The sequence below is a fragment of the Gossypium hirsutum genome, chromosome D09 (genome assembly GCF_007990345.1).
Source record: "Gossypium hirsutum isolate 1008001.06 chromosome D09, Gossypium_hirsutum_v2.1, whole genome shotgun sequence".
Taxonomy (NCBI): domain Eukaryota; kingdom Viridiplantae; phylum Streptophyta; class Magnoliopsida; order Malvales; family Malvaceae; genus Gossypium; species Gossypium hirsutum.
The window spans coordinates 3,625,762-3,637,596 of record NC_053445.1 but is presented as its reverse complement, the minus strand read 5'-3'; the positions used below and the strand labels follow the sequence as shown (position 1 = coordinate 3,637,596).

Here is an 11,835-nt window from a genome sequence, read left to right as displayed (position 1 = left end):
TTTATTTTTATGTACCCATTTATTTCCACATATATATATGTATATTTTTTTATATAATATAATTATTATTTAGTTTATTTTATATATATATATATATGTACATGTGTATATATTTATTTTTTTAACGGATGTTTATTTATTTATATATATATGGATTTTTTTTAAAAATGCTCAAATATATATATTTTTAAACACCTATTTTACAATATATATATGTTTACCTATTTTTCTTTATTTTCATAAGTATATTATGTATTGTATATATATAAGTTCTATAACCCAAAAATTTACTTGTAAATCATATGTATATTTTTAATCTTCATAATTTCTATGTGTATATTATATATCTTCTTTTCTTTATTTATTTTGCTTGCTTTCTTCATTCGTTATTTAATTGTGTTTACATTTATTCATTTAATATTTTGCATGTCATGGATTATTGTTTTTTCATTTCGTTTATTTATTTGTTTATATTGTTTCTATGCCATTGATGTATTTGTTATTGTAACATTTATGCGTACATTCAATCACGTTATCTTTTACTCGAATTTAAAAATGGAATTTTTCAAAATAGAGATAATACTCGTATTTAAGATTTTCGAGAAGATTGAGCTCTAACGTATTGGGTTCCGATTTTCTTCGTTAAATCTAACAATCGAGAATTGCTCTTTAATCAAACAAAATAAAACTTGTCATCGGGAATTCAATATGTTGTGTCCTAACGTATTGGATGTGACACGTTGATTTCTCGAGGCAAGGATTTTTAAAAAAAATAAAGGAAATATTGAATGTTTGGGATTTTAGGAAATTGTGCCCTAACGTATTGGGTTGCGATTTCTTCATAAATTTTAAATAATTAGATATTTTCTTAAATTTTATTACACGAGTTTTTTGGACTAACTCATCTTGAAGAGAATAAAATGTTGTGCCCTTAATTCATTGGTTGTGATATTTTTCTTTTTTTCAAAATGAGAAAGTCTTAATAAATAATTTAATTAAGGATTACATTTTTTTTAACTCTTGACTTTAAGACATTAATTAATCAATTTGGTTCCAATTTTTTGGGCGTTACGAGGGTGCTAATCATTCCTCGTACGTAACTGACTCCCGAATCCGTTTTTCTAAAAATCGTAGACCAAAGCTATTTTTTAGGTGATCCAATCACACCTCAATAAAAGATTGGTGGCGACTCCCAATTTTTAAAGTCGACAACTAATTTTTGTTTTTTTCCAAGATAAAAAGTTTTTTTCGACAGACACCTCCTTTTTCTTCTCATAATGACAATTAGAGTAGCTTTTTAAGTTTGCATTTTTCATAACATTGTTCATCGCATAATGTCTATGGCTTTTTGAATCTATATGTTTTTATTAGAATTATAAGATACTTTGGTAACTTTTGTTTGTTAATTCTTAATTTTTGAACTAACCATCTTTTTCTCCTCAAGCTTTTTTTCTCTTTATTGATATAACAAAAAGGGGAGAAGAAAAGGTAAACTGATAGATTAATATTATGCTAGCCTTATGCAAATTATGTTACCATTTTCTTTAAAGTAAAAATAAATGTCAAATTTTGAAAATGTAAGTCAATTTTTTATTTAGGCCTTAAATTGAAAATAACTTTTATTAAAGGAAATCAATTTATTCAAAAACAAATTTACCAAATGTTTTATTATTTCAAAAAGGGGAGATTGTTAAACTATACTTTATTTGATAATATGTTTCGATATAAGAAATTGAAATGTTTTTTTAATAAAAGTTGAAATTGAAAAAATTTGACAAAATAATTCTTCAGTTAAAGTCTATGGGACAATTTTAAATCAAGTTAAAATGATTTTAAGTAAAAATTATTTTAACTTGTCAAAATAATTTTAAAACAAATCAGAATAGCTTCAGGTCAAAAAGTATCGATACCTTTTTGGCCAAGTATCAATATTGATACCCCTTGAAAAAACAATATGAATTTGACATTCTATTTTTTTTCACAAATTCAGTTAAGTATATGGTATCGATATTTCAACTCCAAAAACCAATGAATTTAGCATTTATTGCAAAAAATTATCAATACCTTTTTTTATCTCATATCGATACTTGTTGTAGGTGAACTAAATGCTCTAATTTTCATATCCCCAACAGCTCTATTTATACCTCCAACAACCACAACGGTTGGAATTCAATTTAAAGGTATAAATACCAGCTTCCAAAGATCTTACAAAAATAAAATAAAATACACAAGCAAAGGTTGATACTTTTTGCTTGAGTATGTTTTTTTTGTAGGATCTTTGGAAGCTGATATTTATACCCTTGAATTGAATTCCAATAGTTTTAATTGTTGGATATATGAATAGAGCCGTTAGGAATGTAAAAGCCAAACTATTTAATTTAACCTACAACAACAATTATCAATACCAAATAAAAAAGTATCAATATTTTTTTGCAATAAATACTAAATTCAGTGGCCGTTGCAACTAAAATATCAATACCGTACATGTTTTATCAATGCCATATAAAATGTATCATACTTAGTTGATTTTATGAAAAATCATAATGTCAATTTGGTACCATTTCTAAAAGGTATCGATATTTCAAAAATATCGATAATTTTTTTCCTGGACCTATTCTAACTTGTTTGAAATTTATTTTGACAAGTTAAAAGAATTTTTACTTTGTTAAAATCATTTTAACTTGGTTTTAAAATTGATTTAAAATTCTCTCTTAGGCTTCATTTTGTCAATTTTTCAATTTGAAATTTTATTCAAAAACATTTCAATTTGTTATATCAAAACATATTATCAAATAAAGCTTAGTTTAACAATCTCCACCTTTTTGATATAACAAAACATTTGGTAAATTTGTTTTTGAATAAATTGAAATACATTTTCAAAATTTGACATTCATTTTTACTTTAAAGAAAATAATCACATAATTTGCATAAGGTTAGCATAATATTAATTAATCAATTTACCTTTTCTTCACCCCTTTTTGTTATATAAAAAAAGACAAATAAAGCTCAAGGAAAAAAAGATGATTAGTTCAAAAATATATAAAAATAAAGAAACAGAGATCTAACATAAAAAAATTACCAAAGTATCTTATAATACTAATAAAAACATTTAGGTCCAAAAAGGCATAAACATAGGAAATAAGCAAAAGTAATAGTGCAAAGGTGATGAACAATGATACGAAAAATGCAAACTTAAAAAGCTACTTTAATCGTCATCATGAGAAGAGAAAAGAGGTGTAGAAGGAGAATGAGTGAGGAGAGATGCCATTTGCATCTCTAAGGTCGACAGTCGAGATTCAACATAATCTCGATAAGATCTAAACACATCTCTAAGTCCCCGAATATCGCTACTCAAGGAATGTAGAGCGTCAAGGATGGCAACGTTGATTCCGAACGAAGGCTAAGCAGCTTGAGAGAAAGAAGCCGAAGGAGAAACATGCTCGGGTGCTGAAATGTCTTCAAAAGAACCTTTGACGTCTTCATCTTCATTTTTTTCCGAATGACTACTCTTGATCCATGCACCAAAATTGGCATCATAATGATAATCGCATGGTGAATTACCCCATAACTAATAGATTGGTTAAAAGAAATAAGGGTGTCTCCAAGTGTGCTAATGTTTAACCTCTTAAAGATATATGACAAATAAATGCCATGAGGAAATGTGATGTTTGTACTCACCACCCTCCCAATAGCCTTAGTTATGTCATTGAACATAATAAAGGCTAGGTCAAGACACCTATCAGAATGAAAAGAATCGAACTACCAATAATTAGTGTTACAAAGCTTAGCATGTTTCTTCATAGGATATAAGTTCTAAGTAATAACCAAATGGAGAACATGATCATTAATATTAAGTTCGGATGCTAATCTAGGCTGAATAAAAAGAGCAGGATTGAATAGTCATTTTTCGTCAGAGTTACCTCCGACAAGCAAATGAAGTAAATTTCCAAACTCGTCCAAAGTTGGACGGATAAAGGTGTTCATTAAAAATGAAGTGATGGCAACAAAGGTATCACTGGACTCATCGTGTTCGAGTTTGACATTAGAGAAAAAAGCTTGAACAAGATTGTAAAAAGTCGATGAGGAAAATTAAAGAAAATTCATCCAACCCCAATTTTGAAAAATAGAAAGATTAACAAAATTTGTTGCTTCTAACATTGCTACGTCAACCTATCTAAACTTTCATACTCTTTTTTGACGCAAAGTTCCTATCAAAACATTCACGATAGCATTGGAACTAAAGCATTCATTGAAGGATGATTTAGGACCTCTAGGAGGAGTTAACGAAGATGCACCGGTTTTGGGTCATTTTTTATAGGTCATACTTAGAGAATTAAGTACTAAAGATCCACTAAAACATTAAAAAATTTGTTTAGGAATTTTGAGAAACACTTAGTGTGCAAGAGTCTTAAGAAAAGAATAAGAAAAATTCTAGAAATAGGATATCGCTACAACAAAACACAATGCATATAATCCAAATCAACCCAATAGTTCATCAAAAAATAATATTTCAACCCACATTTCATAAAATCAAAAGATATAAAAATTTAGGTTTTTACCTTAAAAATGTTGAAATATTGAAAACATCTAAGCAATGTTGAACAAATCTTGATACAATAGTGTTTGAAAGTGTTGCGAAAACAAGATTTGACGAAAAATTCAAGAATTTTGAAGAAACTTTTGAGAGGAGATGAAAAGTTTTCAGATGAAAAAGATAGAAAGATTTAGGGCTTTTGAATAACTATTTTTGAAACCACAGTGCAGGTGCCTGTAAAAACCCAGTGGTAAGTATCAATACCAAAATGCAATTCTATTTTCTAAGAGTAGAAAAACTGCAAAAACGTAATTTTTAGGTCCTAAGGGGTTCTAAAGGTCCTAAAATGACTTTAAAATCATTACTAACGGTTTCATATACTTGAAAATGCACAATGTAAGCATGATGCATATGATTCATGAAGTAAAATTAGATTAAAGAAATGACTAAGTTAACAAGATTAAGTCCATTCTAGCTATCTCAACCAAAATCTGATGTGGAGTACATTGTGGTTACTGAAGCATCCCTAAATGGATTGGGATGTATGCTATTATAAAGAGGAAAGACTCTGGCATATGCATCTCGTTAGCTCAAGTCGAATGAAAAGAACCACTCAACACATGACTTGGAACTAGTAGTTGTAGTGTTAGCACTAAAAATATGAAAACATTATCTCTATGGGGAAAAGTGTCACATATGCATCTCGTTAGCTCAAGTCAAATGAAAAGAACCACTCAACACACGACTTGGAACTAGTAGTTGTAGTGTTAGCACTAAAAATCTGAAAACATTATCTCTATGGGGAAAAGTGTCACATATTCTCAGACCATAAGAGCTTAAAGTACCTAATGATGTAAAAATTTGAATCTATACCAACGACATTGGATAAAGCTATTGAAATACTACAACCTAACAATCGAGTACCATCTTAAAAAGGCTAACGTTGTGATAGATAGTTTAAGGAAAAAAAATAGTGGTAGCTTTAGCATCTCTTCGAGAGAATATTTGCCTGGCGAGTGATGAATCGCTTCTTGCGAAATGTGATGAGTGCAAAAGGCGAATATCATCTAGTGAAGCCACGAACTTCACCTTGGGAAAAGATAGTAAACTTCCATTTATAGGTAGAATATATGTGCCAGCATAAAATAATTTGAGGCAAGAATTGTTAAAGGAAGCTTATCAATGATCATTCTCACTTCTTTCTAGAAGTATTAAAATCTATTATGATTCAAGGAGTTTGTATTGGTGACCTGAAACAAAGAAAAAGTTATATAAGTATGTCTTGAGTTGTCTATCGTGCCAACAAGTAAAGACGGAACATCAAGTTATCTCAAGAAAGCTTTGTCCTCTCGAAATTCTTAAGTGAAAGTGGGACAAGATCACCGCAAATTTCGTTTCGAGTTTTCCTCTTAGTCCTACTAAAAAAAATGCAATCTGGGTGATTGCGAATCAGCTTACTAAGTCAACCCATTTACTATTAGTACGCAAACTATTCGTTGGAGAAATTGGCAGAACTTTTCATATCTGAAATTGTATGACTTCACAAAATACTGAAACCCATAGTGTCAGATCGAGATCCAAGGTTCACTTTGAATTTTTGGAAACAGTTGCAAGAATCCTTAAGAACCAATCTATGATCTAATATTATCTTCCATCCTCAGACATATGGTCAATCAGAAAAAAGTAATTCAAGTTCTTAAAGAGATGCTCGAAAGTTGTGCAATAAATTTCAAATTAAACTGAGAGAAATACCTTCCTCTGGCAGAGCTTGTCTACAACAACAATCATCATGCCAACCTGAGAATGTTACCTTTCGAAATGTTGTATGGAAGAAGGTACAAATCACCCACCTGTTAGTTAGAGCTTAGTGAAAGGAAGATAATTGGTCCTAATTTAATATAAAAAATGAAAGAGAATGTTTCGACCATACAAACTCATTTAAAGGTTGCTCAAAATCGACAGAAGACTTACACTAATAAAAAAATGAAGGATATTTCATTTGAAGTAAGAGACAAGGTATTTTTGAAAATTTCTCCTTGAAAAAAGTTATAAAACTTGGAGAAAAAGAGAAGTTGAGCCCACGATTCATAGAGCCATACGAAATTCTATGGCGAGTTGGTCCAGTGACGTATAGATGGACACTACCTCTAAAACTATTAAAGATTTATAACGTGTTTCACATATCTATGGTAATGAGATATCGGTCGAATCCAAACTAGGTGGTGCAAGTAGAGGCACTGGAGGTGGAACCCAACTTATCTTATTAAGAGGAACCTGTTCATATCTTGACAAGAGAAATAAAAGAATTAAGAAATAAGAAAATTCTACTAGTAAAAGTATTGTAAAGGAACCACAATACGGAGGAAGCCACCTGGGAGAGGGAGAGTTTGATGAAAGAGTAATACATTTATCTATTCGCATGTAAGAATTTTGAGAACAAAATTTTTTAAGTGAGGGAGACTTGTAATAGCCTGTCCGGCGTACACCTTATCTATATGTTGTTTGGTGTATAATTAAGTTAAGGTAGAAAAAAGAGATGAGATTGGTGAATTATTCGTTAAGTGTTGGGGTGGCATATTGCGTGGATTCAATAATGCACCCATTTAAGAAATGTCTCATTGGAATTCACCATTTGGCAGACTCTTTTGGAAAACAATTTGCCAACACCAAATACATTGGGGTAAACTTGTTAGTTCATGGATCAATAGATTTGTTTTCCGTGTTTTAACGCAAAAATAATGATTCAATAAGTAAAGTTAGAGTTTAGTTGAGACCTAATTGGGATTAAACTAAAATATTGTAGATAATAGTTTGAAGTGTTTAGGTAAGTAAATGATTTGTTTAGTTAACTTGTTTTAGTGTGCAAGCAACATTTTGCTACTCATTAAGTTGATTAGTGATCGTAGTTATGTTTGGTAGATGATTAGGTTTCAAAATTTTAGACAAGTTTATTTTTCGAGTTTCAAGGGTTATAGTGAGATTTTCTAACCCTTCCACTGAGCTCTGTCCCCGCTATTTGTGCCATATAAGGATGTCAATGGCCATGTTTCACCTTTGTTTTTCTCTACGTTGTTTTCTGAGTCTAAAAAATTTTAAGATATCTTCATTAGAGAATACAAAGGAGGTTCCAATAGCTAGTCAAAACACCCTTGTTAAGTACCAATTTCTTGGTAATTTTTGGAAAGCGCTTAGGTTTTTATTGAAGGGATTTACATTTTTGCATTAGTGCATACATGATAAAATTAGATAAATAATATAATGGTTATAATTGTTTCTTATTTAGCTCAAGAAGCTAATGAAGGTCCGAACAATTGAGGCAAAGGACTAGTAAAGTAGATTTTGTTCTGAAGCTTGTTGGTAAGTTCCTTCTTACTTCCTTTAAGTTATGATACTTCCATGATATGTGGATGGTGTAAGGTAAGTGTCTCCATTGTAAATAAGTTGATGTTTGTGTCTGGACGTGTGTAATAAACTAACATTGTATGAGTATTACCATTTGTCGAGGTTAAAACACCCTCCTTGTTGCACGAGCCTAGTACCAAACAAATCGTGATATGTGAAAATATGAAAAGGAAATTTATTTGTGATGCCTCCAGTGGGGTAAATATATTACAAACTGTACTGGCAGATCATGACTCGACCTTGCGATAGAACACGTGTTCAACTTAACAAAGATGATATGAATATAAATATGATTGAATTATGATTCTAAATTCTAAATTATGGATCCAAAAATTGGCACAATGACAGGTTGTTTGTAAACATGCATAATTCTAAAAGTTACACATGAGTTAGTAGATAGTAAACATTCGTGTACTGTGTGATATTTAAATTGGCAAAGTGATTCCACCAATGAACTATAGATGGCATTATTAAGGTATTGTGTTTGTACGACAAAGTCTCACGAATAAGTCTATTTTTCTTATAGGTATCAATGTTTGTTGATTACAATAAGTCTATAAATTATTTTACGTCAATTTTTGATACTTATTAAGTTCAATTGAACTTACTCCGATACTTATCTTTCTTCAAACGTATTTCTAGTAGAAGAGGTATTAGTTGAAAGGGACTACGCCACAGCTGCGATTGGGAGTGAACCACTTATTTACTTTTGCATCATGCATAACCATTTGTCAGATGGCGTATACATATGTTTTGCATCTAACTATTGAAAGTATCTTTGTCATTTGTATTATTTTATCTTAAAAAGAGAATTGTCCCTCACCATGGAAAGATATGCCAAACTCCCTTTATTTGTATTTATGAACATATCTTTTATATGCATACACCAAAGTTGGGCAGTGGTTAGATTTTAGAACTTTTCTTGTATAATCCCTATTACTTTTTTTAAAGATACATTACAAAAGGAAAGAACAACAGTTTTTAACTAAAAGGGAACCTTCATAACAGTTTTCTCAAAAATTCAAGTTAAGTCGAAGGGTTTGAATCCATCTATAACGCCCCAATCCGTTGGGGAGGTTTGTCTAGCTGATTGATACACATCATTTCTTCTTGACAGGTTCAGGGGTGTTACAATAAGAGTCTAAATGCCAAATGATTCCAAAATATGACTTAAGAGCGAGAAGCAACTTACTAGACTAAACTAAAAGTAACCATAGTTTTTTACCATCTCTAAAAAACATACAACTTAGGAAAAGAGCCAGTACTACAATTCTCAATTAATGCACATACTTTAACAGTATAAATAATATTAAAGTGTTCCAACATATCAAAACCATATACATCAATAATGATATCTAGAAGATAGCATCTTAACGATTCAATTAAACAAACAAATTTTTTTTCAAACTTCAAAAGGCATGTCCCTACTTGCATTGAAAGTAGAAACCCTATGTTACAAGGATTGGGATGGTGTTAAATATAGGTATATATCCAATACACATATACTCGTATTCTATTTTTTTTCTATTTCTCTGTTACTTAAAAAAAGTAAACGATAGGAGCTCCACCTTGAGAAGGTAGCACTCTCACATTCCATAAATCCCAAAACCCATCTCAAGATTTAAACACGAAAACTCTAGAATGAATATTCAAGTTCTCAAAATAAGGGGTATACGCCTATCATATTTATATATATATTTGAGGCCACTATAACTTTATATTCCTATTAGACATAAAAGGATAAAGCATAGTAAAACTTGGCAATTAGTCTAAGCTAGGATATAATAGTTTTGAAAACTCAACTAAAAGTTCACATTTTTCCAAGATGAAGATAAAAAACCATGAAACTTCTAGTAAGCAAAAGGGCCAAGTACACATGCAAGTAACCACAAACTGCAAATTAGAGCATTGGGGTTTATTATTATTGTTTCTTCCAACAAGTAAAACAAAAGAGGGAGAAAAGGAATGGCCCACTGCAGTGGCATCATGTAAAACTGAAGTAATTGTCCATTCAGCTTTGTGCTGCAAAATAATTACAAATTAATAAAAGAAAAACATAATTCAATGGTCAAACCCTTGATAAAAGAAGAAAAATGAAGAAAGAGATGAAGGGTTACGAAATCAGGGATTAAGAAAGAGAAGCAACGAGGGCAAAGGGCGAAACCTAAGCTAGGGTTGATGGTTGGATCGTGGTACAGATTTCCATTCCTAAGCTTTTCCTCGTATACTTTTCTTGTCCCCATTCTTCCAGTCTCCCAAACCCTCTTCCTGTTTTTTCCTCAGAATCTGATTTCTCCAAACGAGCACAAAACTCAGGAACCCCACAGTGAAACAACACTCATTGGATCTTTTTGTTGCATCTTAAGACAAGATTTGGGCCAAACCTGTTTCTGTAGAGCTATGTTTATTTGGGTTCCTTAGGCCAGTTACTTTATCCCCAGATCGGGATAAAAATTTGAAAAAGAAATTATCCAACTTGATTCTATTACTACTACATCCTGAGAGGATAAACTAGAGAAGGCATGGAAGAAGGGAATATAAACCAGATTTGAATTTTGGAGGCAACAGAAATATCTCAAGGAACCGTTAAGAAAAGGAAGAAAAATCCTAAATCTAACACAAGGACAAGACCTAGTAAATAGGCCTCACAGTAGGCCCTAAGACATCAACTGCAACTTGTATGTAATCACTAGTGCCTCTATAAGATGCCTACCATGATAAAACTTAGAATCTATCACTTAATGTTCCAAAAACATAGACAACTTGTAACCTTAAACAAATCAGGTATAAGCTATGGCTAACACATTCAATTGTCATTCAGTCGTGAGTAAATTGCAATCATGATGCCATGCATTTAGATATTACCTGAATATTTCAATCAAAATTCATTTCCAAATTGTATACAAATAATCCCAACTAAGTTCATCGATGAGCTCCATTCAGAACTACTTTAAAGAAAATCTACCCATCCTTGTGATGAGTGCAAGCACCTAGCAGTATGAGAAAAAAAAAACATACCTTATATACATTGATCCATGGACTGACTAAGATGCACCACCTTAGCTTCAAATAAAATGCAAGACTGACTAAAAAATTCACAAACCTTCAACTCCGAATAAGACCAGATTCTTGTAGTTAAAATGGAGGTTCATTGATTGATATACACAATTCTTAGCTAAATGATTTTTTTTCCAAAACTAAGAAAAATAAATAAATATTGACATGAATCGAGAAATAATCAAACGAAAACCTTATCAACCATGCCAAAATATTCGTTCAAAAATCCAATCTGCATTTATGCTAGAACTACAGGGAAATTAAGCATATTTTACTTAAAAAAAGAAGGCCCATAGAACAATCAAGCAAAGAAAAAGTTACTTAAAAATAAAGTAATCAATGGCAAGAAGTACAGTAGGAATAAATTTGGAAAAAGCAATGAGTATCCTGAAAAGATGTTCAACTTACCATTCTTTGAACCATTTAACAACGGTAGCCTCGGATTTGAGAATGGGACGTCCCTTGAATAGAGGTGATGGCCGCTGGCCTTTGATCGGAGGTACGATGCCAGACGGTGCGGAAGAGACGGCTAGGGTTTATGAAAGGAGGAACAGAGAAAAAAAGTGAGAGAAAGAGGGAAAAGAAATGTATTGACCAAAAAAATAAAGGAAAAGAGCAGTCTTGTTAGGGCAATTTACCAAAAAAAGCCGTTTTTTTTCAAAATTTACCGAAATGGGCCTACTTTTTGATTATTTACCGGAATGGTCCATTTTCTGGGAAATCGCATCCACGTCAGCACGATGTCAGGGTACGTGTCAGGACATAGTGTCCACGTCAGCGCGACCTGCTGACGTGGATGCTATGTCCTGACACGTAGCACGTTTCGGGGGACGCGATTTTGA

The 11,835-nt window shown here is 31.6% G+C and overlaps 1 long non-coding RNA gene across 2 annotated transcripts; it reads right to left on the bottom strand.

Moving 5' to 3' along the window:
- Positions 1-9,813: 9,813 nt before the first annotated feature.
- LOC107890447 (uncharacterized) lies at positions 9,814-11,572 on the bottom strand. 2 transcript variants are annotated; one of them, XR_005918388.1, is made up of 3 exons: positions 11,402-11,572; positions 10,101-10,926; positions 9,814-9,958 (listed from the first exon to the last, which is right to left on the bottom strand). It is a non-coding gene; the product is annotated as an uncharacterized lncRNA (long non-coding RNA). The 2 variants fall into 2 exon arrangements; XR_005918389.1 differs by having other exon boundaries at positions 10,101-10,222.
- Between the last annotated feature and the right edge of the window lie 263 nt (positions 11,573-11,835).